The following is a 27571-nucleotide window of genomic DNA, read 5'->3' as shown; positions in this document are numbered from 1 at the left end:
CACCATTAGATCAACTGAAAGCAGCACTTAATGAAAAACATTCAGAATTAATCCAACAAAAATGCATAATCTTCCATCAGGATAATACAAGACCACATACATCTTTGTAGGCCAGGCAAAAACTGCCACAGTTTGGCTAGTTCTGATTCATTAATTGCATTTACCAGACTTTGCAGTTTCAGCTTTCCATTCATTTAAATCTTTACAAAATTTCTCTTAATGGAAAAAATTTAAATTCCCTGGAAAACTATAAAACACACTTGGAATACTTCTTTGCTTGGAAAGATAAAGTTTTGGGAAGAGGGAATTATGAAGTTGCCTGAAAACGGCAGAAGGTAGTGGAACAAAATCATGAATATGCTGTTCAATAAAGTTCTTGGTGAACATGAAAAATGTCTTTTATTTTGACTTAAAAACCAAAGGAACTTTCTGGCCAACCCAACAGAATGTGATTAGACTGGGTTCACACAGTTAATCCACAATAGCCCAGCTTAACTTCACCATCCCGAGATTCTTAACCTTAATCACATCTGTGAGATCCCTTTTGCCAGGTAAAGTAACACATTCATGGTTCCAGGGATTTGGATGAGACCTCTGAGGGTTCATTATTCTGCCACCTCTCCAAAATCATATCACATCCCTTTCACGCTGTCTTAGAGGTTTTGCCAGGAAGCAGAATTCAGCTCCCCTCCCTACAGGTACCCAAGTTGCTCTTCCTCTCTGTTCATATTCACTACATCATGGTGGTAGAAATGTTTAAAAATATAGACACAAATGGACAAAGTCAGGTAAAAGGGAGACAACTTTCAGTCTTATCACTTAATGGGTGTCTCCTCAGCTAGTTCAGGGATGAATGGGCACTATTTCTGGGAGAGAGGAAAACCCAGAGCACTGAGTGAAGTTCTCACCAGTCCTGATTCCTCCCTTTCGATCTTAGAGTTCCTGGCCCTCACAATGGTGAGCGAGGACCAGCAGTGTGCTGGGTGGCTGGAAGTTTTCTACAATGGGACCTGGGGCAGTGTCTGCCGAAGCCCCATGGAAGACATCACTGTGTCCATCATCTGCAGTCAGCTTGGCTGTGGGGACAGTGGAGGTCTCAACTCTTCTGTTGCTCTTAGAGAAGGTTTTAGACCTCGGTGGGTAGATGGAATCCGGTGTCGGAACACGGATACTTCTCTCTGGCAGTGTCCATCTAACCATTGGAATTATACTTCATGTTCTCCAAAGGAGGAAGCCTACATCTCATGTGCAGGTGAATTACTATCTGTTTCTGTGTCTGTCTTAAACCCATAGAATGATAATAGTGAGATTTTATATTTTCATATTTAAGTAATTAATTTAGGTCTACAAAATGAAGTTAAGACCAGTACAGTTAAGTCAATCAATGGTGTCCGACCCCTTGCAACTCATTGGACTGAAGCTTGCCAGGCTTCCCTGTCCATCACCAACTTCTGGAGCACACTCAAACTCATGTCCACTCTGTCAGTGATGCTGTCCAGTCAGCTCATCCTCTGTCATCCTCTTCTGTTCCAGCCTTCAATCTTTCCCAGTATCAGGGTTTTTTCTAATGAGTCAGTTCTTCACATCAGGTAGCCAAAGTATTTGAGTTTCAGCTTCAGCATCCGTCCTTCCAATGAATATTCAGGACTCATTTCCTTTAGGATGGACAGATTGGATCTCCTTGCTATTCAAGGGACTCTCAAGAGTCTTCTCCCAAATTTAAAAAAAAAAAAAAGAGTTTTCTCCAACACCACAGTTCAAAAGCATCAATTCTTTGCCACTCAGCTTTCTTTACATTCCAACTCTCACATCCATACATGAATACTGGGAAAACCATAGCTTTGACTACATGGACTTTTGTTGGTAAAGTAATGTCTCTGCTTTTAATATGCTTTCTAGGTTGGTCATAGCTTTTCTTCCAAGGAGCAAGCAACTTTTAACTTCATGGCTGCAGTCACCAAATGCAGTGATATTGGAGCCCAGAAAAATAAATGTTGTCACTGTTTCCATTGTTTCCCCATCTATTTGCCATGAAGTGATGGGACCAGATGCCATGATCTTAGTTTTCTGAATGCTGAGTTTTAAGCCAACTTTTCCACTCTCCTCTTTCACTTTCAAGAGGCTCTTTAGTTCGTCTTTGCTTTCTGCCATAAGGGTGGTGTCATCTGTGTATCTAAGGTTATTGATATTTTCCCGGCAATCTTGATTCCAGCTTGTGCTTCTTCCTGCCTGGCATTTCACATTATGTACTCTGCATATAAGTTAAATAAGCAGGTTGACAATATACAGCCTTGATGTACTCCTTTCCCAATTTGGAACCAGTCTGTTGTTCCATGTCCAGTTCTAACTGTTGCTTCCTCACCTGCATACAGATTTCTCAGGAGGCAAGTTAGGTGGTATGATATTCCCATCTCTTTTAGAATTTCCTACAATTTGTTGTGATTCACACAGTCAAAGGCTTTGGCATAGTCAATAAAGCAAAAGTAGATATTTTTCTGGAACTCTCTTGCTTTTTCAGTGATCCAATGGATGTTGAATATTTGATCTCTGGTTCCTCTGCCTTTTCTAAATCCAGCTTGAACATCTGAAAGTACCCGGTTCATGTACTGTTCAAGCCTGGACTGAAAAATTTTGTGCATTACTTTGCTAGGGTGTGAGATGAGTGCAATTCTTTGGCAATGCCTTTTCCTTTTCTTTGGGATTGGAATGCTGACTGATCTTTTCCAGTCCTGTGCTCACTGCTGAGTTTTCCAAATTTGCTGCATATTGAGTGCAGCACTTTCGCAGCATCATCTTTTAGGATTTGAAATAGCTCAAGTGGAATTTCATCACCTCCACTAGCTTTGTTCATAGTGATGCTTTCTAAGGCCCACTTTGCATTCCAAGAAGTCTGGTTCCAGGTGAGTGATCACACCGTCATGGTTTCTGGGTCATGAAGGTCTTTTTTGTATAGTTCTTCTGTGTATTCTAGCCAGCTCTTCTTAATATCTTCTGCTTCTGTTAAGTCCAGTGCTTTTTCTTGGCAGATGGTCGACACTAAAATCAGACTGATAATATTCTTTGCAGCCAAAGATGGAGAAGCTCGATACAGTCAGCAAAAACAAGACCAGGAGCTGACTGTGGCTCAGATCATGAATTCCTTGTTGCCAAATTCAGACTTAGATTGAAGAAAGTGGAGAAAACTACTAGACCATTCATGTATGACCTAAATCAAATCCCTTATGACTATACAGTTGAAGTAAGAAATAGATTTAAGGGACTAGATCTGAAAGAGAGAGTGCCTGAGGAACTATGGACGGAGGTTTGTGACATTGTACAGGAGACAGGAATCAAGACCGTCCCCAAGAAAAAGAAATGCAAAATATCAAAATGGCTCTCTGGAGAGGCCTAACAAATAGCTGCGAAAAGAAGGGAAGTGAAAAGCAAAGGAGAAAGGTAAGATATACCCGTTTGATTGCAGAGTTCCAAAGAATAGCAAGGAGAAAGAAGAAAGCCTTCCTCAGTGATCAATGCAAAGAAATAGAGGAAAACAACAGAATGGGAAAGCCTAGAGATCTCTTCAAGAAAATTAAAGATACCAAGGGAAAATTTCATGCAAAGATGGGCTCAATAAAGGACAGAAATGGTATGGACCTAACAGAAGCAGAAGATATTAAGAAGAGGTGTCAAGAATACACAAAGTTCAGTTCAATTCAATTGCTCAGTCGTGTCCGACTCTTTACGACCCCGTGAATTGCAGCACTCCAGGCCTCCCTGTCCATCACCAACTCCCGGAGTTCACTAAGATTCACGTCCATTGAGTCAGTGATGCCATCCAGCCATCTCATCCTCGGTCGTCCTTTCTTCTCCTGCCCCCAATCCCTCCCAGCATCAGAGTCTTTTCCAATGAGTCAACACTTCGCATGAGGTGGCCAAAGTACTGGAGTTTCAGCTTCAGCATCATTTCTTCCAAAGAAATCTTAGGGTTGATCTCCTTCAGAGTGGAGTGGTTGGATCTCCTTGCAGTCCAAGGGACTCTCAAGAGTCTTCTCCAACACCACAGTTCAAAAGCATCAATTCTTTGGCGCTCAGCCTTCTTCACAGTCTAACTCTCACATCCATACATGACAACTGGAAAAACCATAGCCTTGACTAGACGGACCTTAGTCGGCAAAGTAATGTCTCTGCTTTTGAATATGCTATCTAGGTTGGTCATAACTTTCCTTCCAAGGAGTAAGTGTCTTTTAATTTCATGGCTGCAGTCACCATCTGCAGTGATTTTGGAGCCCCCAAAAATAAAGTCTGACACTGTTTCCACTGTTTGCCCCATCTATTTCCCGTGAAGTGATGGGACCAGATGCCATGATCTTTGTTTCCTGAATGTTGAGCTTTAAGCCAACATTTTCACTCTCCTCATTTACTCTCATCAAGAGGCTTTTTATTTCCTCTTCACTTTCTGCCATAAGGGTGGTGTCATCTGCTTATCTGAGGTTATTGATATTTCTCCCAGCAATCTTAATTCCAGCTTGTGTTTCTTCCAGTCCAGTGTTTCTCTTGATGTACTCTGCATAGAAGTTAAATAAGCAGGGTGACAATATACAGCCTTGACATACTCCTTTTCCTATTTGGAACCAGTCTGTTGTTCCATGTCCAGTTGTAGCTGTTGGTTCCTGGCCTGCATACAGATTTCTCAAGAGGCAGGTCAGGTGGTCTGGTATTCCCATCTCTTTCAGAATTTTCCATAGTTTATTGTGATCCACACAGTCAAAGGCTTTGGCATAGTCAATAAAGCAGAATTAGATGTTTTTCTGGAACTCTCTTGCTTTTTTGATGATCCAGAGGATGTTGGCAATTTGATCTCTGGTTCCTCTGCCTTTTCTAAAACCAGCTTGAACATCAGGAAGTTCACGGTTCACGTATTGCTGAAGCCTGGCTTGGAGAATTTTGAGCATTACTTTACTAGCGTGTGAGATGAGTGCAATTGTGCGGTAGTTTGAGCATTCTTTGGCATTGCCCTTCTTTGGGATTGGAATGAAAACTGCCCTTTTCCAGTCCTGTGGCCACAGCTGAGAAAGAACTATGCAAAAAAGATCTTCACGACCCAGATAATCACCATAGTGTGATCACTCACCTTGAGCCAGACATCCTAAAATGTGAAGTCAAGTGCGCCTTAGGAAACATCACTACTAAAAAAGCTAGTGGAGGTGACGGAATTCCGGTTGAGCTATTTCAAATTCTAAAAGATGATGCTGTTAAAGTGCTGCAGTCAATATGTCAGCAAATTTGGAAAACTCAGCAGTGGCCACAGGACTGGAAAAGGCCTGTTTTTATTCCAATCCCAAAGAAAGGCAATGCCAAAGATTGCTCAAACTACCGCACAATTACACTTATCTCACACACTAGTAAACTAATGCTTAAAATTCTCCAAGTCAGGCTTCAGCAATATATGAACCTTGAACTTCCTGATGTTCAAGCTGGAGATTGGAAAGGCAGGGGAACCAGAGATCAAATTTCCAACATCTGCTGGATCATGGAAAAAGCAAGAGAGTTCCAGAAAAGCATCTATTTCTTCTTTATTGACTATGCCAAAGCCTTTGACTGTGTGGATCACAATAAACTGTGGAAAATCCTGAAAGAGATGGGAATACCAGACCACTGACCCGCCTCTTAAGAAACCTATATTCAGGTCAGGAAGCAACAGTTAGAACTGGACATGGAACAACAGACTGGTTCAAATCGAGAAAGGAGTATGTCAAGTCTGTATGTTGTCACCCTGCTTATTTAACTTCTATGCAGAGTACATCATGAGAAATGCTGGGCTGGAAGAAGCACAAACTGGAATCAAGATTGCTGGGAGAAATATCAATAACCTCAGATATGCAGATGACACCACCCTTGTAGCAGAAAATGAAGAACAACTAAAGAGCCTCTTGATGAAAGGGAAAGAGGAAAGTGAAAATTTTGGCTTAAAGCTCAACATTCAGAAAACGAAGATCACGGCATATGGTCCCATCACTTCATGGGAAATGGATGTGGAAACAGTGGAAACAGTCGCTGACTTTATTTTTCCGAGCTCTAAAATCACTGCAGATGGTGATCGCAGCCATGAAATTAAAAGACGCTTCTTCTTTTGAACTGTGATGTTGGAGAAGACTCTTGAGAGTCCCTTAGACTGCAAGGAGACCCAACCAGTCCACCCTAAAGGAAATCAGTCCTGGGTGTTCATTGGTAGGACTGATGTTGAAGCTGAAACTCCAATACTTTGGTTACCTGATGTGAAGAGCTGCTAACTCATTTGAAAAGACCGTGATGCTGAAAGATTGAGGGCAGGAGGAGAAGGGGACGATAGAGGATGGGATGGTTTGGTGGCTTCACCTACTCAATGGATATGGGTTTGGGTGTGACTCTGGGAGCTGGTGATGGACTGGGAGGCCTGATGTGCTGTGGTTCATGGGGTCGCAAAAAGTCAGACATGGCTGAGGGACTGAACTGACTGACTGATAGGTCCATACCATTTCTGTCTTTTATTGTGCTCATTGTTGCATGAAATATTCCCTTAGTGTCTCTAATTTTTTTGAAGAAATATCTAGTCTTTCCCATTATATTGTTTTCCTCTATTTCTTTGCACTGATCACTGAGGAAGACTTTCTTATCTCTCCTTGTTATTCTTTAGAACTCTTCATTTAAATAGGTATATCTTTCCTTTGCTCCTTTGCTTTTCATTTCTCTTCTTTTCACAGCTGTTTGTAAGGCCTCCTCAGACAGTCATTTTGCTTTTTTGCATTCCTTTTTCTTGGGGATGGACTTGATCATTGCCTTCTGTACAGTGTCACAAACTTCCATCCATAGTTCATCAGGCACTCTTATCAGATCTAATCCCTTGAATCTATTTGCCACTTCTATTTTATAATCATAAAGGATTTGATTTAGGCCATACCTGAATTGTCTCGTCATTTTCCCTACTGGGACTGAGCCGGAACTGTGTCTGTGTCTCCTGTTGAGGTGCAAGTCAGCAGTGCCCTGCTGCAGTGGCTCTCGGTGCAGCAGACCTGGTATGGCATAAGCCGTCTTGGAGGAGGTCACCATTACCCTGTCATAGCACCACCAGAAATTACACGGGGCTGGGGAAACAGACTCTTGGAGGGCACAAACAAAACCTGTGTGCACCAGGATCCAGGAGAAAGGAGCAGTGACCCCACAACAGACTGATTCAGACATGCCCACGTGTGTCCAGGAATGTTCAGCAGAGGTGTGGGTTGGCGGTGGCCTGCTTCAAGGTCGGAGGCACTGAGTGCAGCAGTGGGTGCAGAGGACCTTTTGAAGGAAGTCACCATTATCTTCATGACCTCTATCATAGTTTGGCCTCAGGTGAAGCCACAGGAAGGAAACAGCCCCACCCATCAACAGCAAATTGGATGAAAGATTTACTGAACATGGCCCCACCCATCAGAACAAGACCGTTTCCCCCTCAGTCAGTCTCTCCCATCAGGAAGCTACCATTAGCCTCTTATCCCTATCCATCAGAGGACAGAAACAGGATGAAAACTACAATCAAAGGAAACTAACCAAACCAATCACATGGACCAGAGCCTTGTCTAGCTCTATGAAACTATGAGCTATGCCGTGTAGGGCCACCCAAGATTGACAGGTCATGGTGGAGAGTTCTGACAAAACGAAGGGAATGGCAAACCACTTGAGTATTCTTGCCTTGAGAACACCATGAACTGTATGAAAAGGCAAAAAGGTATGACAATGAAAGACGAACTCCACAGGTTGGTAGGTGCCCAATACACTACTGGAGAAGCATGGAGAAATAACTCCAGAAAGAATGAAGAGACAGAGCCAAAAGGAAACAACACCCAGTTGTGATGTGATGGGTGATGGAAGAAAAGTTCAATGCTGTAAAGAGCCATATTGCATAGGAACCTGGAATGTTATGTCCATGAATCAAGGCAAATTGGAAATGGTCAAACAGGAGATGGCAAGAGTGAACATTGACATTTTAGGAATCAGTGAACTAAAATTAACTGGAATGGGTGAATTTGACTCAGAAGTTAAGACGAAACCTTAATCCACATGTTCCAACACTATTTTAAAAAATTTGCAGTTGACTATAATTCACATAAGAGTATTAGTATTAGTTGCAGGTGTACAACATAATGTTTATGTATTTGTACGTATCGGAAAATGTTGACTATCCTAAGGATAGTATAGCTACCAGCTTTTCTGTGTTTATTTTTGACTGTGTTGTATCTTCCTTGCTGCACACAGTCTTTCTCTAGTTGTGCTGTGCAGGCTTCTCTTGTGGTGGAGCAGTGGCTCCAGGGCACGAGGGCTTCAGGAGTTGCTGCACACAGGCTCAGTAGTTCTGGTTCAAGGGCTCCAGAGCACAGGCTTAGTAATTGTGGCACACAGTATTAGTTGCCCTGTGGCATGTAGGATCTTCTTGGGCCAGAGATCAAACCAGTGTCCCCTGCACTGCAAGGTGGATGGACCACTAGGGAAACCCTTACTTTTTTCTTGTGATGAGAACTTGTAAGGTGTACTTTGTTACCAACTTTCTAATATAAGATACAGTATTAACCCAGGTGATGCTAGTGGTAAAGAATCCCCTTGGCAATGCAGGAGACATAAGAGACGTGGGTTCCCTCCCTGGGTTGTGAAGATCCCCGGAGGAGGAAATGGCAACCCTACTCCAGTATTCTTGCCTGGGAAATCCGATGGATAGAGAAGCCTCTCAAGCTACAGTCCATGGGTCACAAACAGATGGACAAGACTGAGCACCCACACATGCACACATTAACTGTACTCCCCATACTGTACATTATATCCTCATGACATTAACCTTAGTGCTGGAAGCATGCTGTTGTTTAGCCTCCAAGTTGTGTTCAACTCTTTTCCGCCCCATGGACTGTAGCTTGCCAGGCTCTTCTATCCGTGAGATTTCCCGGGAAAGAATACTGGAGTGGATTGCTATTTCCTTCAGGGGATCTTCCTGACCCAGAGGCCAAACCTGCATCTACTGCATTTCTAGCAGTTTCCTTACCACCGAGCCACTGGGGAAACCCAGCAATGCCTACCTAATAGCAATGCTGTGTGGTAAATTAAATTTATTTTTAATATGCACTATTTATTATCACAAAACATTACCTTTAATTTATATTTGCTTTACTATTAATATCTCACTGATTAGCATGAAGCTAAAGAACTCCTATTTCATGAATTTTATTCATCTACACATTCATTCAATAAATACTTATTAAGCAACTATCATGGTGTTTAGAAAATGTTCTCCATATACATACTAGTTGAATCTTGTTGAATGAGTGCACACAATATGTAGGCACTCTCCTAATAGAATCACAGGGTAAATAAGATATGCAAAGTCCTTCCTCTAGTGATATTTAATTCAGGTAGGGTTTTTTTTTTTTTGGTGTGTGTGTGTACACATTTGTAGATGTCTGTATGTCTGTTTTTATATTTGTTATTAGATGCAGGGAGTGATAAACCAGTAAATATTTAAAGTTATTTTAGAAGACTTTATGATAGCTTTCATTACCATTTTTATTTTTCTCTAGAATGTTTAAAATTTTCTTTTTTATTTATCAATCAGTTCAGTCACTCAGTCGTGTCTGACTCTTTGCGACCCCATGGACTGCAGCATGCCAGGCTTCCCTGTCCATCATCAACTCCCGGAGACTGTTCAAACTCATGTCCATTGAGTTGGTGATACCATCCAACCATCTCATCCTCTGTTGTCCCCTTCTCCTCCTGCATTCAATCTTTCCCAGCATCAAGATCTTTTCCAATGAGCCAATTCTTCCCATCAGGTGGTCAAAGTATTGGAGTTTCAGCTTCAGCATCAGTCTTTCCAGTGAATATTCAGGACTGATTTCCTTTAGAATTGACTGGATCTCCTTGCAGTCCAAGGGACTCTTAAGAGTCTTCTTCAACACCACAGTTCAAAAGCATCAATTCTTCAGTGCTCAGCTTTCTTTATAGTCCATATCTCACATCCATACTGGAAAAACCACAACTTTGACTAGACAGACCTTTGTCTGGCTTCCCTGGTGGCTCAGTGTTAAAGGATCTACCTTCCCGTGAAGGAGATGCCTGGTTGATTGATGGGTTGGGAAGATCCCCTGAAGAAGGAAATGGTGTAACTTACTCCAGTATTCTTGCCTGTGAAATCCTATGGACAGAGAAGCCTGGCAGACTACTGTCCATACAGTCGCAAGAGAGTTGGAAACGACTTGGTGACCCAAAAACAACAATGCAGAACTCTACAAATCAGAAGGTTAATACCAATAGGACTTGGGTAACATCATCTGTCTCACACTACTCAGTGGAGTAATATTTCCTATTTTTGCCCATTTTCAACCTTATTATTCTTATTGCTGCTATAAGATACCAGACTCAGGTGCTTTCCAGAGTGCAAAAACTCCGTGTCTCAACCAGCAGGCTCTGCAGCCTCAATGGAGACTCAGGACCCGAAGACTCCTCATCCCTACCAACCCGTCCCAGGCCCCTACGCCCCCGTCAACCCCTCATTGTCTCCTTTCTCTCTCCTCAGGCAGCAGACAGCTCCGCCTGGTGGACGGGGGCGGTCCCTGCACCGGGAGAGTGGAGATCCTTGACCAGGGCTCCTGGGGCACCATCTGTGATGACGGCTGGGACCTGGACGATGCCCACGTGGTGTGCAGGCAGCTGGGCTGTGGAGGAGCCCTCACTGCCTTGCAATTTGCTCAATTAGGTCAGGGATCAGGGCCCATCTGGCTGGATGAACTGAACTGAGGAGGAAAGGAGTCCCACGTGTGGAGGTGCCCTTCCCAGGGCTGGGGGCGGCACGACTGTGGGCATGCAGAGGATGCTGGGATCGTCTGCTCAGGTACAGTCAGTGCATTGTCCATGGGCTGAGAAAGTAGAAAGTTCCAAGGAAGTTGGTGTCTGATCATGGATAGTCATAGAAGATGACTGAGTTAGGGAGGTCTAGACGTCTACCCGTCCTCCCTGAGGGCACGTTTATCTGTGAGGATGGGCTTCACTGCTTCCCTCTTGTCAGTCTCTGATACTTCTTCTCCAGTGATCTTACCTGACAGAGTTTAATCTGTTATTTCCAATTATAATTGATCTTCATAATTTTTATATAATTTTTGGAAGGGTGAAATACTTGCAAATCACCACACACACACCCCTTTGCACAGTGAACCCATAGGAGGGAGGGACAAGAATGACGGTCCACCTCCCTGGGTGGAGTTGTGTCTGTAGTTACCCTATGACACGCTATTTTGCACTAGGTCAGTAGGAGTAGAGGGAGGCACAGGGGATATCAGTAAACAATCAGAAAGCAATTTAGGCATTTATGCCAAATTTCAAGTCTCCTTTGCAAATTTAAATGTAAATATTTATAGCCATTGGCTAGTAGGACCAGAGAACTGTGGATGAAATGCTCTGAGTCATAGCTTCTCCTTCCATTGTTATTAGAAAAGATTCTTTGTCCATGTTTTCTTTTAAGACATCAGCATAAACCAAAACTTTGAAAGAACACTTAGCTGTGCATTGACACATCAGTGGTAGAGATAATGAAATATTGATTCTGTGCTTTATAGTAAGAGATTATATAGTTTATACCTGATGATTTCAGTGATATTAGAGGATTACACTTGGGAGTTTATTTGATAGGAATAGAAGTAAGGGGACAAATATAATTTTTGAAGAACCTGGAAGAGAGTTATCATAGCTAGGAGGGATAGAAGGGCAATGGGAGCTGACAAAGTCACCTGTGGGTTCTCTGAGCAGCACTGAGGGTCCAGGTGTGGTGTGGAGGATGCTACGTGCGCCTAAGGACACAGGATGTCTGTACAGCAAGAGACCAGACAAGGATAAATCTGACCACAGTTTCATTTTGTCTTTATTGCAGTTCATTCATATAAATAAATGGCCCTCTGGAAGGGCAATTTCCCTTTCTTTGATTATCCAAGTCTCTCATAAACATTTTGGAGGGCTTTAAACGGTCTACTTGTTTTTCTCCTGCACTTCTAAAAAGATAAGGGCATTGTTTTACTGTGACTTACATTCCCAACATTGGCCAAAATTCCTGAGTAAAACAGACTCTAAAAAGGTGCTTGTATTTGTAATAAACCACATGAAAATAGATTCTCAATATTACCTTCAAATAACATCCTCCTACTTAAATATCAGACCTCTGCAGAGGATTCAGATATGACTCCCTTGTAGCCTCTCCTCTCTCTCTCTATTTCATTTCCCAATCAGAGGTTCTATTACTGTGCCTCTAGGAACCCACTCTCCTTGACCTTTGCTGCACCTTGATGGAAAGGTCATGCTGATCCCCTCTGGCTTTCAGAGGAGAATGGGCAGCCCAAGGGGCGAGGGCAGGTCTGGCCTTCCAGGAAGATACTTGATCTTTGTGGATCTCTGAGAGGCCACATCCCTCACCCAACAAGGATATTTCCTACACCCCAGGCCACACAGTGCTCTGTCCCAGTCAAACCAGTAGGAATCCGGAGTGATAGGTGAAGAACCAGAGGGTCAGGTCAGGCTGAAGGTCAGAGGGCTGAGAGTTGGTCTGGGGGCAGATGCATCACAGCTACAGGGAGAAGAGAGGCCACCTTGGTCAGAGGGAGAGAAGTAAGGATGTGATCTACATGAACAATGATGAAAACCTACCAGGTTCCTCTTACTCTTATGGTTTCCTGGATAAAATCCAGCCCCAAAGCTATAACAGTGAGATTGCCTCTGGGACAAAGGGCCCTAAGCAGAAGCTGAGATACAGAAAATCAGGGCTCTCCCAGGCTCAGGCATAGGGGCAGAGTCCTTTCCTAACAACCTGGCCCCTGAGGTCCCTCCTATGGCTCAGGTTGATGTTTCTTTTGCAAATGGACTAAACCTGGAAAATGGGGGCCAAAAGTGTTTCAGCACTATTTATTGAACAGTCTGTCTTCTCTAATGATTTAAAATATCATCTTCTTCAAATACTAGATTTCTGTGCGTATATGTCTTTGTGTCTGTTAGATATTTATATTCTGCCCCATTCTCTCTATTGTTATATAAGAACATGGTTGGTTTTATTATTTTTAATAACTTATCCCTTCACATCATCCTTCTAGTTCATAAATTTTCTTGCAATGTTCCCACACTTATTTTTCCATTTGAAAGCAAATATAAAGTAAAAAAGAAATAATAATTTGTTTTGGGAGACTATCCTGATGTGTATAAGACTTTGTTCTGAATATATTTGAGTGTCTAACATGTGTCAGGCTATCTACAATAACATGTAAGCAATATTTGTTCTTCCTAAATTCATAATCTGGTCGGATTAATACAGAAACTAACAAGGTGTTGAGTAAAAATTATTTAATTAGAAAGAGTAGCCTGTGACCGAACTCCCCATCAGACCAGTTTGATCTCTTTCAGTTTTATACTCCATCCACTCCCAGTTTAATTTATCATAGATCCCACTCACACTCCACTCATACAGAAGTTCTTCTGTTTCAGGGTCTCCTTTCCATCTATTTGTAGCTTTTACGATTATTCTCTTTGTCTGTAGTTGGTAAAATGGGAAAGGGTAGCAGGGATAGGTGGCCAGATGGGAGGAGCGCAGTGGATAAAATCTGTCAAAAACTTGGACAAATATTTTCCTCAAGTCTATCTTTCATCCATATTGAAGTTTTTGCATTTGGAAATCTCTAAATTACAAATGGCTTGTTTGCTCTCTGCTCTCTTTCTCTCCCTCTCCTTTTTTTTTTTTTTTTTTTTTTTACTGCATGCTAGCTGTTTCTCAAGAATCCAAATAGGAAAGGAATACGCAGTTAGCATATATGTAGGATTAAAATACATTAAATTATCATCATTTCTTAGTATTTGCTAAGATTCCCATGTCTTAGATCCCCATGTCTAGTAGAAAGTAATCAAACTCGGCTGATTTGCATACTCCCACTGAAAACTCATTCTCTCCTTTGATAAATCCTAGGCTTTCAAGAAAGATGGCTAGGACCAGCCCCTCCCTCTTCTATGACTTTATGAACTTTCTTAATATTCAGACTCATCTATGGACAACTTCTTTTCACAATCAAGTCACCTAAGAAATCCCAAGAATCTTTCATCATGAAGAATTATGAGAAATATATGTGAAATCATAATAAGCTTGTTATAATATACAAAAATCATAATAGACTTGTAGACTTGGTATGATGTCTAGTTTTCCTCCCATGAGCCATAAGTCTGTCTACAGTCTAGCCTGAATTAATAGATATCCCACTATGAGGTCCCCTGTCTTCAGTGACTTGATTATTGGCTCCTGAGAGAAAACTGGCCAGAATTCTAGCTCCAGAAATCTCAGATGGCCTTCTAACCTTGTCTGGCTCTTAGTCCTCTAAACTATTGAATCCCATAAACCTACTTCACTCTGAATTAGTTCTGCTCTGTGCTCAAGTTTGATGCCTGCTGCAGTGCAGTTTCCTTGGGTCTTGTCGTTTCCAGGTGCCTAGATGAGGAATTCTCATCCTAATCAACCTCAAAATATACATTCTTACTGACAGCAAATTTTTCTGGGTTCTTTTTCATAAACTTGCTCATGAAAATATTAATACAATTCTGACCCTAACTGTCAAATTCTCTCTCCATGCCCCACTCCTAGAAATGAAACACTTTCACATCCTTGCCTATGATGTGCTGTTTCCAATGCCAAGCAAGGACTATGAACACTCACAGGGTTTGTAGCTGCTGTTGATTTTTCCCCTTAGGATTTGTGCGTCTGGCTGGAGGAGAAGGACCCTGCTCAGGGCGAGTAGAAGTGCATTCTGGAGAAGCCTGGACCCCAGTGTCTGGTGGAAACTTCACACTTCCCACTGCACAGGTCATCTGTGCAGAGCTTCAATGTGGCAAAGCTGTGTCTGTCCTGGGACATGTGCCCTTCAGAGAGTCAGATGGCCGGGTCTGGGCTGAAGAGTTCAGGTGTGAGGGGGAGGAGCCTGAGCTCTGGTCATGCCCCAGAGTGCCCTGTCCAGGGGGTGCATGTCAGCACAGTGGAGCTGCTCAGGTTGTCTGTTCAGGTGAGATGCAGGTCAGGACTTGACCTCCCTGCACACTGTGTTCAAGTTTTTGTTTTTCCTCCCCCATCTCTGTTCAGGTTTTTTTAAAAAATGAGATTTTGCTGACATCCTGTCTTCTTCTACCAGTGTATGCAGAAGTCCGGCTCATGACAAACGGCTCCTCTCAGTGTGAGGGGCAGGTGGAGGTGAACATTTCTGGACGATGGAGAGCACTCTGTGCCTCCCACTGGAGTCTGGCCAATGCCAATGTTGTCTGTCGTCAGCTCGGCTGTGGAGTGGCCATCTCCACCCCTAGAGGACCACGCTTTGTAGAAGGAGGAGATCATATCTCAACAGTCCGATTTCACTGCTCGGGGGCTGAGTCCTTCTTATGGACGTGCCCTGTGACTGCCCTGGGTGGTCTTGATTGTTCCCATGGCAACATGGCCTCTGTGATCTGCTCAGGTAAGAGAGGGGGGAAAGGCTACTGGTACTCGTGGAGCGAAATGTTCCCAAGAGCAGAAAGTGAAGGAAACATGGCTTCAAAAATCAGATATTTCATGGTGAAATATGCTTCTTCTCATTATTCATTCATTTTTCAGGTCAGGGCAAGAAATGTGAAAGGGAATAATATATTTTTAAGCAGCATTATTATTTACAAATAATCATAGAAAACAATGTACAAACAATAAGTGTAGACCCCAGTCATGATCCCCAACCCAGATAAGCCAAGAGAACACTCCCAGCACTACAGAGTCACCGTTGCCTCCCAGTAACTACGTCCTGTGTCCTCTCCAGTGAGAACAGTTTAACTTCTACTACCATAGAATATTCACTGGAAGGACTGATGCTGAAACTGAAGCTCCAGTATTTTGGTCTTCTGATGTGGACAGATGACTTGTTGGAAAAGTCTCTGAATCTGGGAAAGATTGAGGGCAGAAGGAGAAGAGGGTGTCAGAGGATGAGATGGCTAGATGGCATTACTGATGCAATGAACATGAACTTGGGCAAACTCCAGGAGATGGTGAGGGACAGGGAGGCCTGGCATGCTGCAGTCCATGGGATCGCAAAGGTTGGACATGACTGGGCAGTTGGACAACAACAATAACAACAACCATAGGATATTTTATTGATTTTTGAACTTTATATAAAATCATGCAGTATGTTTCTTGTGTGTCTCACTTCCTTGACTCAACATTATGTTTGGGGTTCACTCATGATGTTGTTTATAGCAGCTGACTATTCATTTTTATTACTGTAGAGTAGTTCTTTGAATGATCACATGACTATATACTGATCCATTTGACTGATGGTAGAGTTGAATTGTTTTCTGTGCTTGACTATTACAAATATGATGCCACAATTTACCAGGACAATGGCTTTGGGTGAAAATCTATGCTATTTATTTAATCCTTGGTCTTTTATTTTCATTTTCTGAATGGTACCGTGTCCTTAGATGAGCAGAGTTCTTAATCTTAAGGAAATATAACTTACTAATTTTTCCCGGTATACTTAGTACTTCTTATATCCTTTTGAAAAGAACTTTGCTTACTCCAAGACCATAAAAACATTCTTTAATAGTATCTTATACAAATTTACTTTGCTCTTGCATATAATTGTATATTCCTTCTGAGATTGATATCTATGTAAGATAAGGGTCAAGTTTCATATTGACATCTAATTGACTCAGAATCTTTTTCTGAAAATATTTTTGTCTCCACTGTGTGCCACCTTTGCCATAAGGAGAAGGGCATATGTGTCTAAGCCTTTTTTAGACTCTCTGTTCTATTCCATTGTATCATTTGTCTATCCTTGCACAAATACTATATTTTCTTAATTATTGTAATTTTAATTTACAAGAGTTCAGTTCAGTTCAGTTCAGTTGCTCAGTCATGTCCAACTCTTTGCAACCCCATGAACTGCAGCACACCAGGCCTCCCTGTCCATCACCAACTCCCGAAGTTCACTCAAACTCATGTCCATTGAGTCGGTGATGCCATCCAGCCATCTCATCCTCTGTCATCCCCTTCTCTTCCTGCCCCCAATCCCTCTCAGCATCAGAGTCTTTTCCAATGAGTCAACTCTTCGCATGAGGTGGCCAAAGTATTGGAGTATCAGCTTTAGCATCATTCCTTCCAAAGAACACCCAGGACTGATCTCCTTTAGAATGGACTGGTTGCATCTCCTTGCAGTCCAAGGGACTCTCAAGAGTCTTCTCCAACACCAAAGTTCAAAAGCATCAATCTTTAGAGCTCAACTTCCTTCACAGTCCAACTCTCACATCCATACATGACCACAGGAAAAACCATAACCTTGACTAGATGGGCCTTCGTTGGCAAAGTAATGTCTCCGCTTTTTGAATATGCTATCTAGGTTAGTCATAACTTTCCTTCCAAGGAGTAAGAGTCTTTTAATTTCATGGCTGCAATCACCATTTGCAGTGATTTTGGAGCCCCCCAAAATAAAGTCTGACACTGTTTCCACTGTTTCTCCATCTATTTTCCATAAAGTGATGGGATCAGATGGCATGATCTTCGTTTTCTGAATGTTGAGCTTTAAGCCAACTTTTTCACTCTCCTCTTTCACTTTCATGAAGAGGATTTTAGTTCTTCTTCACTTTCTGCCATAAGGGTGGTGTCATCTGCTTATCTGAGGTTATTGATATTTCTCCCGGCAATCTTGATTTCAGCTTGTGCTTCTTCCAGCCCAGCGTTTCTCTTGACGTACTCTGCATTTCCTTCTCCAGGGGATCTTCCCGACCCAGGGATCGAACCCGTGTCTCCCGCATTCCAGTCAGATGCTTTAACCTCTGAGTCACCAGGGACGCCCATATAAGAGTTACTTTATATTAACTAACTACGTTGCTTTTCTTGCCAACTGTGTTGGTCATTCTTGGCCTTTTACATTTTGAAAAAATTTTTGAAATTAGTTTGTTATTTTTCACCAAAAGAAACTTCCTAAATGTATTTTGATTGAGATTATATTTAATCTACCAGAAATTTGAGGATGATTGACTTTGACAATTTTGAGTCTCCCAATTCATTGACATGAGATATCCCTCCATTCACTTAGGTCTATCAGAGGTTTTGACATATTTTACTAGATTTTCTTCTAGGTGTTTCACATTTTTGAAATTATTTGTATTTCTTTTAGTGAAAGTATCCTAGGAATGAATTCTTTCTGACTTATTTTCACCTTTTAATTTTTTTTTATTTTGACCTAATTTAAGACCTGAAAGTTGCAAAAATAATATAAAAATTCCAAGATGACTTTTACCTGGATCTCCCAATATTAGTATTTTGCTGTAATCTTCCTCTCTTTCTCTCTCTCTCTGTCCCCCTCCTGCTCCATTTCTCCATAAATATGTAAAATCTTTCTGAATTAGGTTGCAGTCATGATGTCCTTTTATCCCTAAAATAATTCAAGAAATTTCCTTATTAACCAAAGTGCAGTTAAGTCCTCGGCTGACTTCAAACCCAGATGACATCTAAATGCAGCTACATGAAAGATCCCAAGACACAACTGCCAAGTTGAGTTTTTCTCAAATAACTGGCCCAGGAAGACTTAAGAAAATGAAGAGTGTGGGTATATATATATATATATATATATATATATTGCTTCAGAGGCTGTTTTTATAATTTGTTATATAGCAGTGTAATCAGGACACTTAGTATGTGGCCAGCACTTCTAAATAGAGGTCTATTTGTCCTATGACTTTCCACTTTATTGATTCTCCATTATGCTGAGCTAATGTGCTGATATTCTCATTCTTTAGTTCTTATTTTCCACTAGTAAGTTTTTCAGCTCTAGAGTTTGTATTTGTTGTTATCATTTTTTTTTTTCATCAGGGTGCATATTTTGTCAGTTAATTCCATGGGCACCTTAATCAAGGCTCTTTAAATTCTCTGTCAAATAACTCTAGTAGCTGAGTGTCCTGGGGAATTGTTCCTAATGTATACATTTCCCCTTGGTTTCTCATGAGATCTATTTTCAATAAATATTTTTTAAAATGCAGACACTGTAGATGACAAATTGTAGAAAAACTTCAGAAAGTGTTTCATTTTGCTTCTTCTATTTAGGGGTAGATTTGGGGACAGACAGATTTGGGGCTTCTCTGGGGGCTCTGCCTGCAATGTGGGAGACCTGGGTTTGATCCCTGGGTCAGGAAGATCCCCTGGAGAAGGAAATGGCACCGCACTCCAGTACTCTTGCCTGGAGAATCCCATGGATGGAGGAGCCTGGTAGTCTGCAGTCCATGGGGTTGCAAAGAGTAGGATATGACTGAGCGACTTCACTTTCACTTTAGGAACATAACTTATTTAACTCATTCTTAGTGCTTAAGACAAAAATTGTGGCACTGTCAGAAACAGAACTCTTCATACCGAAGGTGAACACTACAGTTATGAAAATTTTACAGCTATGTTAACCTGGGATTCCCTAAAGGCTCAGTGGTAAAGAATCTGCTGGCCAATACAGGAAATACAGGAGATGACATTTCGATTCCTGGTTGGGGAAGATCCCCTGGAGGAGGAAATGTCAATCCATCCCAGTATTCTTGCCTCGAGAATCCCATGGACAGAGGAGCCTGGAGTACTACACTCCATAAAGTCAAATAGAGTTGGAAACTACTGAGCAACTAAAGTGCAAAAACTGCTATGTCACATTTTCCTTCTCAGGCCCCACTGCTTGTCATTATTTAGTTTAATTATTTTCCTGTTTTTCAATCACCAACACCCTGATCATTGCTGTTTCTTCAGGAAACCAGACCCAGGCGCTGCCCCAGTGCAATGACTCCCTGTCAGAACCAGCAGGCTCTGCAGCCTCAGAGGAGAGCGCCCCCTACTGCTCAGGTGAGGGTCCCACAGAAGAGAAGACCCTTTACAACCCCGTCACCGCCCCATTGTCCCATTTCTCTCTCCTCAGACAGCAGGCAGCTCCGCCTGGTGGACGGGGGCGGTCCCTGCGCCGGGAGAGTGGAGATCCTTGACCAGGGCTCCTGGGGCACCATCTGTGATGATGGCTGGGACCTGGACGATGCCCGCGTGGTGTGCAGGCAGCTGGGCTGTGGAGAAGCCCTCAACGCCACGAGGTCTGCTCAGTTTGGGGCGGGATCAGGGCCCATCTGGCTGGACGACCTGAACTGCACAGGAAATGAGTCTCACGTGTGGAGGTGCCCTTCCCGGGGCTGGGGGCGGCACGACTGCAGACACAAGGAGGACGCGGGGGTCATCTGCTCAGGTCTGTACTACACTCTGTCCACATTCTGGGGCAGGGGTGGGGCCCTGGAGGACGGGAATCTGAGCCCTGATGGAGAGATGTTGAAAGGACCAGAGTAGGAGGCTTCCTCCCATGGAGCCTGTCTTTCCAGCAGATGTGAAGACGAGGTGCTTTCACTTCCTCCTGCATCAGCTGAGATTCTGGTCCTTTCTTCTCACCAGTGTTTCCTGACAGAGCCATTTCTTACAGTTAACACTTGAAAGCACGGCTCATTCTGCAGTTACTTGTGGTAGTAACATCTTGAAATCCTGGGCTTCCCAAGTTGCCCTAGTGGTAAATAACCTGCCTGCCAAAGCAGGACATGTAAGAGATGTGGGTTCAGTCCCTGGCTTAGGAAGATCCCCTGGAGGAGGGCATGACAACCCAGTCCAGTATTCTTGCCTGAGAATCCCATGGACAGAGGAGCCTGACATAGTGAAAGCTCAGATTTTTCCTTTACAGTTCTGTTTGCTAGGAGTCTGAAGAGAGTCTCCGTGGGCCAACATCCCAGTGTCCACAGGGCTGTGTTCTTCCTGGAATCTCTGGGAGGACTCCTTTCCCAGCCTTTTGTGGTTTCTGTGTGGCCTCATTTCTTGTCTCAGAGCCCTCTTTGTTCTTCTTCAGACAACAGTGCCTCTTCCAACCATTCTCCCTCTCTCACGTTTCCCTTTGACTGGAGCTGGGAAAGATGATGCATTTCTCAATGTAGTGAGTTTAAAGACGTGTTAGGCGGGGCTCACATAGTTAATCCTCAATATTTGAGCTTTATCTCTCCATCCCAAGGTCCTTATTAATCACATCTGTTAAGTTCCTTTCGAAATGTAAGGTAACATATCACAGGTTCTGGGATTAGGCTGTGGACATCTCTGGGGGTCCGTTATTCTGCCGACCACTTCACTGTCCACATCACATTCCGTTCTTTTAGAAGTTTTGTCAGGAAGCAGGAATCAGCTCCTGTCACTGCAGGTGCCCAAGTTGGCCTTGCTCTCTGTTCATATCTACATTGTTGCGGTAGAAATAGGTGTACAAACATTAATGTTCAAAGTCAGCTGAAAGGGAGGTAGAAGTCAGTCTTGTCACCCAGTGGGCATCTCCTCCGCTGAGTCAGGGATGTATGGTCACAACTTCTAGGGGAGAGCACTGCGTGGGGTGCTCACTGTGTCCCATCTCCTCCCTTTCAATCTTAGAGTTCCTGGCCCTCAGGATGGTGAGCGAGGACCAGGAGTGCACTGGGTGGCTGGAAGTTTTCTACAACGGGACCTGGGGCAGTGTCTGCCGCAGCCCAATGGAAGACATCACCGTGTCCATGATCTGCAGACAGCTTGGGTGTGGGGACAGTGGAAGTCTCAACTCTTCTGTTGCTCTTAGGGAAGGTTCTAGACCCCACTGGGTAGATGGAATCCAGTGTCGGAAAACTGACACCTCTCTCTGGCAGTGTCCTTCTGACCCTTGGAATTACAACTCATGCTCTCCAAAGGAGGAAGCCTATATCTCGTGTGCAGGTGACTTACTGTCTGTTTCTATGTCACTCCCAACCATGTAGGATATCGTTAGGATGATTTAATATTTTCAGATCTAATTGATGGGTTTTGATTGAATCTACAAAATGTAGGTGTATGTTTGTATTTGTCTCTGTGTCTGCTTGTTTGCTGTTGTTATGGGACGTGGAGCCTGGTAAACTTCTAATTAGATAAAGTAATTTCAGCTGCTGATAAGATGCAGTGACCCTCTCAGTCAAGTAGATGGTGAAGCTTCTGTGGTCTCTTGTCATTTGACTGTGACCCAAAACCTTGATACTCATGTTTGGGGACAAGACCTCCCCCAGCTGTCCCTGAACTATAGCTTCCCATTGTTGCTTCTGCAGGAAGAAGACCCAAGAGCTGTCCAGCTGCTGCCCCCTGCACAGGTACGTCAGCCCCGCCCCCTCCCTGTGGCTCCCAGGGGCTCCTTCCTCCCCCCAAGGGAGTCACAGGATGGGCTGCTGCCTTTTCAGACAGGGAGAAGCTCCGGCTCAGGGGAGGAGACAGCGAGTGCTCAGGGCGGGTGGAGGTCTGGCACAGCGGCTCCTGGGGCACCGTGTGTGATGACTCCTGGAGCCTGGCAGAGGCCGAGGTGGTGTGTCAGCAGCTGGGCTGTGGCCAGGCCCTGGAAGCCGTGCAGGCCGCGACATTCGGCCCTGGAAATGGGAGCATCTGGCTGGACGAGGTGCAGTGCGGGGGCTGGGAGTCCTCCCTGTGGGACTGTGCTGCGGAGCCCTGGGGGCAGAGTGACTGCAAGCACGAGGAGGATGCTGGTGTGAGGTGCTCTGGTGAGTGAGGGGCTCGGGGTCCATCCTGGGTGAGCTGGGGCAGCGTGGGGGGCAGTGGGTTGGGTCGGGCATGGTGGGGAGTTTATGTTCAGACATCCCGGGTGCTGGGGCTCTGATCTAGGGCAGGGGAGCTGGGAGGACTGCACACTGATGCTGTGGAGACTGAGGGGTGATTTCAGGCTCAGGAGGGGAAAATGTGCTGCCCTGCGTTCTAGCCAATCACCCTGCTCCAATCTACTCTTTTTCTTTCTAGGTGCAAGGACAACATTGCCCTTAAATACAGCAGGTACTGTGGTCCATCCGTGGGTAGGGGAGAATACTCGAATACTGGGGGCCTGTTCTGTGGGCTCTCTGACAGCTCAGGAGAGGAAAGAGCCTGAGGAGCCCTGGCTGGTGGGGGAAAACCAGGGCATTATGTTTGGGAAATCCCCTGCCTTGGTTCCTGAGGTCAGAAGGTTCTCATGCCCGAGGTCCAAGTGAGTCTGGTTCCCATGGAGCAGATTCTAAGGATCTCCCACCTGCTCCTGAGTGTTGCTGCTTATCAGTGAGGTGCAGGTCACAGGACTGTTTGACACTCTGTCTCCTGAAGCCCAAGGAGAAGAGATGAGCTGGGTTCTCAGAGGTTGTCCCGGCAGGCATCTCCCTGACAATCCCCAGCTCTGCCTCAGCTGGAGTGGAGTTGACTCATCTCAGGACAAGACCTGGAGGACCCCAGTCACTGTCAGTGCACTTGTGTCTGAGGCTGGAACGCCATTGTCTGGAGCTCCCTGGAAATGCTGGCACAGGGGGTTTCTCTGTGCCTCTATGTGACCTTCTCCACACCCACTTGCCTTTTTCTCCTAGGGACCAGAACAACCTCAAATCCCCTCCCTGGCATCTTCTCCCTGCCTGGGGTCCTCTGCCTCATCCTGGGGGCCCTTCTCTTCCTGGTCCTCATCATCCTGGTGACTCAGCTGCTCAGATGGAGAGCAGAGCGCAGAGGTGGGCTGCAAGGGGAACTGGGGACCAGGGAAGGTGTGTGCAGGCAGGAGATGGGGCAGGTGTGAGGAGGGGAACCTGGCCCAGGTCTCTGTTCTTAGTTACAGAACTCCATGTGCTCCATGCTAAACTCTAAAGTCTGAGTATACAGAAGTTCTTAGGACTGGGGTGTGAATTCTTATAAGTCATGGCTACTCCTATGAGATCAGACAGGTTCGGGGCTGAGCTGTGGATTCAGGTCAGATAAGGGGAGAAGGTGCTGACACGGTGCACGGGGTGGGAGTTTAAGCCAAGGCCCTGGCAGCCCCCATGTGAGCACTGGGGAGATGAAGTTGGGCTGGCTGGATCAGGGTGTCTGGGGTGGCATCTCTGACCTGCTGGGGGATCTCTCAGCCTTATCCAGCTATGAAGATGCTCTTGCTGAAGCCATGTATGAGGAGCTCGATTACCTTGTGACTCAGAAGGAGGGTCTTCTGGACAGCCCAGGTGGGTGTCTCTGTCTGCCCTCCTGGTACCTAGGGTTGTTACCACCCACTGGCTGTGCAGGTCTTCTCAGCATCTTCAGACCCTACGCATGCCCCAGGCTCACAGAGGTGGCTCCTCCAACGTGGTAGTATGGCCTCTCATAGCCCCGAGAGCTCACAACCTACACTGCAGGAGTCAGGCCTGTCTCTTTTTAGCCTTAACACAGGTCCTGTGGTTGTGGGAAGGTCATTCTGTGTGTTGTGTGATGTTTTTCTCCACTTTAGGCTTCCTGTCAGATGGTGAGGACAATGACTCCAGGTCTGCACCAGGTAATAGAGATGGACCTGCTTCAGCTGGGCTTTGGGGTTTCCCTCATAGAGACAAGATGCAAGGGGAACAGTCTTCCTTTGACGGACCAGAGGCATCCCTTGGATGGAAGGGGTCCGTCCTTCCCCTTCTCTGGCTGTTCTGTGATATCTCACATTGGGGCTGGGCTCTCTGTGTCCAGAATCACAACAGGAACAAAATGTTTTTAAAAATAACATCTGGAAAGCACAGTTTGTCAAAATACTTTAGTAATGCTCAATGGTATGAGTTCCTTTGAGAAAGATCAGTAAAATCATGTTTTGGCTTCTGGATACTTCAAACTGAAACATGGTCTTAGAGAAAAAAATCTTTTGAAACAAGGTTTGTTCCCAGGGATGGGGGAAGCCTGGTGGGCTGCTGTCTATGGGGTCACACAGAGTCGGACACAACTGAAGCGACTTAGCAGCAGCAGCAGCAGCAGACTCTATTTAGCGGCTCAGAAACTCTGGGTGAGAAGGGATCTTAGGTATTTCCCAGACCCACCCACTTACTGTGGTTTCATCTGACCCCTGCTCTGCCCTCAGAGGCCCCAGATCAGAGGACTGATGCCCCTGGTGAGGATTATGATGATGCTGAAGGGGTACCAGTGCCTGGGGCTCCTCCTGCCTCTCAGGGGAGCGAAGAGGAAGTGCTCGCAGAGAAGGAATATGGGATAAGGTCCTCTCAGACACGTGAGTGGTGTTAGCTGATCTTCTGCAATCTTTTCTTTCTGTCCTGGAAAGGGTTTATTTGAGCTCCTCAATGCCCAGCCTCTCTAGAGTTTCAAATTTGGGTAATCATATGCATTTGATGACTCAGATGGTAAAGAATCTGCCTGCAGTGCAGGAGACCTGGGTTTGATCACTGGATGAGAAGATCTCCTGGAGAAGGGAATGGCCACCCACTCCAGTATTCTTGCCTGGAGAGTCCCACGGACAGAGGAGCCTGGTAGGCTGTAGTCCATAGGGTCACAAAGAGTTGGACACTACTTAATGTCACTTCACTTCTCAACCATATGTTGTCTTTAATGCTGTCACACTCCTTGGCTGTGAGGAATCACTCTACTTTTGGCAATTATGCATCTATACTGCAGCATCAATTTTCACTTTATATGTAATATGCTTGCATGAGAATTTACAGATTAGGGCATTTCCTGACAATCCAGTAGTTAGGACTCTGCGCTTTCACTGCTAGGAACTGACTTCAATCACTGGTCAAGCAACAAAGAGCTCACAAGCATTGTTCAGTGGCCAAAAGAAAAAGAAAACTTAGAGATTAATTGGGCATATATACAAAATCCAAAAATAGAACAAATATTTGATAACACCTCTGTGCTGTCTTATACATGAAAGGTAGCTAGAGATTTTTAAAAATGTACTACAGTATTGAATTTGCGAGGCATTCTGATAATTTAAGGTGAGCTCTGTTTGTCAGCACTAACATGTACAAATCTATGATACACGGTCAGTCAGTTCAGTCCCTCAATCGTGTGCAACTCTTTGCGAACCCATGGACTGCAGCATGCCAGGCCTCCCCGTCCATCACCAACTCCCAGAGTTTACTCACATGCATGTCCATTGAGTCAGTGATGCCATCCAGCCATCTCATCCTCTGTCGTCCCCTTCTCCTCCTGCCTTCAATCTTTCTCAGCATCAGGGTCTTTCCCAATGAGTCAGCTCTTCGCATGAGGTGGCCAAAGTACTGGAGTTCAGCTTCAGCATCAGTCCTTCCAATGAATATTCAGGACTGATTTCCTTCAGGATGGACTGGCTGGATCTCCTTGCAATCCAAGGGACTCTCAAGGGTCTTCTCCAACACCACAGTTCAAAAGCATAAATGATACACAGTGGCCTTAACATAAAGACTATTAGGTGGGTCATGGACTCAGAGTTTGAGTCCACAGTCAGCTAAAGTCAACTGTGTGGATCACAATAAACTGTGGAAAATTCTGCAAGAGATGGGAATACCAGACCACCTGACCTGCCTCTTGAGAAATCTATATGCAGGTCAGGAAGCCACAGTTAGAACCGGACACGGAACAATAGACTGGTTCCAAATAGGAAAAGGAGGATGTCAAGGCTGTATATTGTCACCCTGCTTGTTTAACTTATATGCAGAGTACATCATGAGAAATGCTGGGCTGGAAGAAGCACAAGCTGGAATCAAGATTGCCAGGAGAAATATCAATCACCTCAGATACTCAGATGACACCACCCTTATGGAAGAAAGTGAAGAGGAACTAAAAAGCCTCTTGATGAAAGTGAAAGAGGAGAGTGAAAAAGTGGCTTAAAGCTCAACATTCAGAAAACGAAGATCATGGCATCTGGTCCCATCGCTTCATGGCCAATAGATGGGGAAACAGTGAAAACAGCGTCAGATTTTATTTTTTTGGGCTCCAAAATCACTGCAGATAGTGATTGCCGCCATGAAATTAAAAGACGCTTACTCCTTGGAAGGAAAGTTATGACCAACCTAGACAGCATATTGTAAAGTGGAGACATTGCTTTTCCAACAAAGGTCCGTCTAGTGAAGGCTATGGTTTTTCCAGTAGTCATGTATGGATGTGAGAGTTGGACTGTGAAGAAAGCTGAGCTCCAAAGGATTGATGCTTTTGAACTGTGGTGTTGGAGAAGACTCTTGAGAGTCCCTTGGACTGCAAGGAGATCCAACCAGTCCATTCTAAAGGAGATCAGTCCTGGGTGCTCATTGGAAGGACTGATGCTGAAGTTGAAACCCCAATGCTTTGGCCACATCATGCGAAGAGTTGACTTATTGGAAAAAGTTCTGATGCTGGGAGGGATTGGGAGCAGGAGGAGAAGGGAACGACAGAGGATGAGATGGCTGGATGGCATCACTGACTCGATGGACATGAGTTTCTGTGAACTCTGGGAGTTGGTGATGGACAGGGAGGCCTGGCGTGCTGCAATTCATGGGGTCGCAAAGAGTCGGACACGACTGAGCGACTGAGCTGAACTGAAAGTCTAATTACTCCAGATGGTTCAGTAGCTGAGAGAAGATACTCATTCTCTGGAAAAAACATTTTTCCATCTGAGGGCCCATGTGGTCCCTGGGGAGGGGCCTCTGTGGCTGCACCTGTTATAGTATTTGTGGACATTTGGGAACAGGAGTCAAGTCAACTAAGAGCAGAGCTGGTTTGTGATTGCAGAACTGAGGTTTTCCTTTCTCCACT

The 27571-nt window shown here is 44.5% G+C and overlaps 1 pseudogene; it reads left to right on the top strand.

The window, feature by feature from the left end:
• The window catches only part of LOC138077649 (antigen WC1.1-like), a 53919-nt pseudogene that overhangs the window by 25827 nt on the left and 521 nt on the right, over positions 1-27571 (top strand).

This window comes from Capricornis sumatraensis, chromosome 4, assembly GCF_032405125.1.
Source record: "Capricornis sumatraensis isolate serow.1 chromosome 4, serow.2, whole genome shotgun sequence".
NCBI lineage: Eukaryota > Metazoa > Chordata > Mammalia > Artiodactyla > Bovidae > Capricornis > Capricornis sumatraensis.
This window is presented reverse-complemented; position numbering and strand designations above follow the sequence as displayed.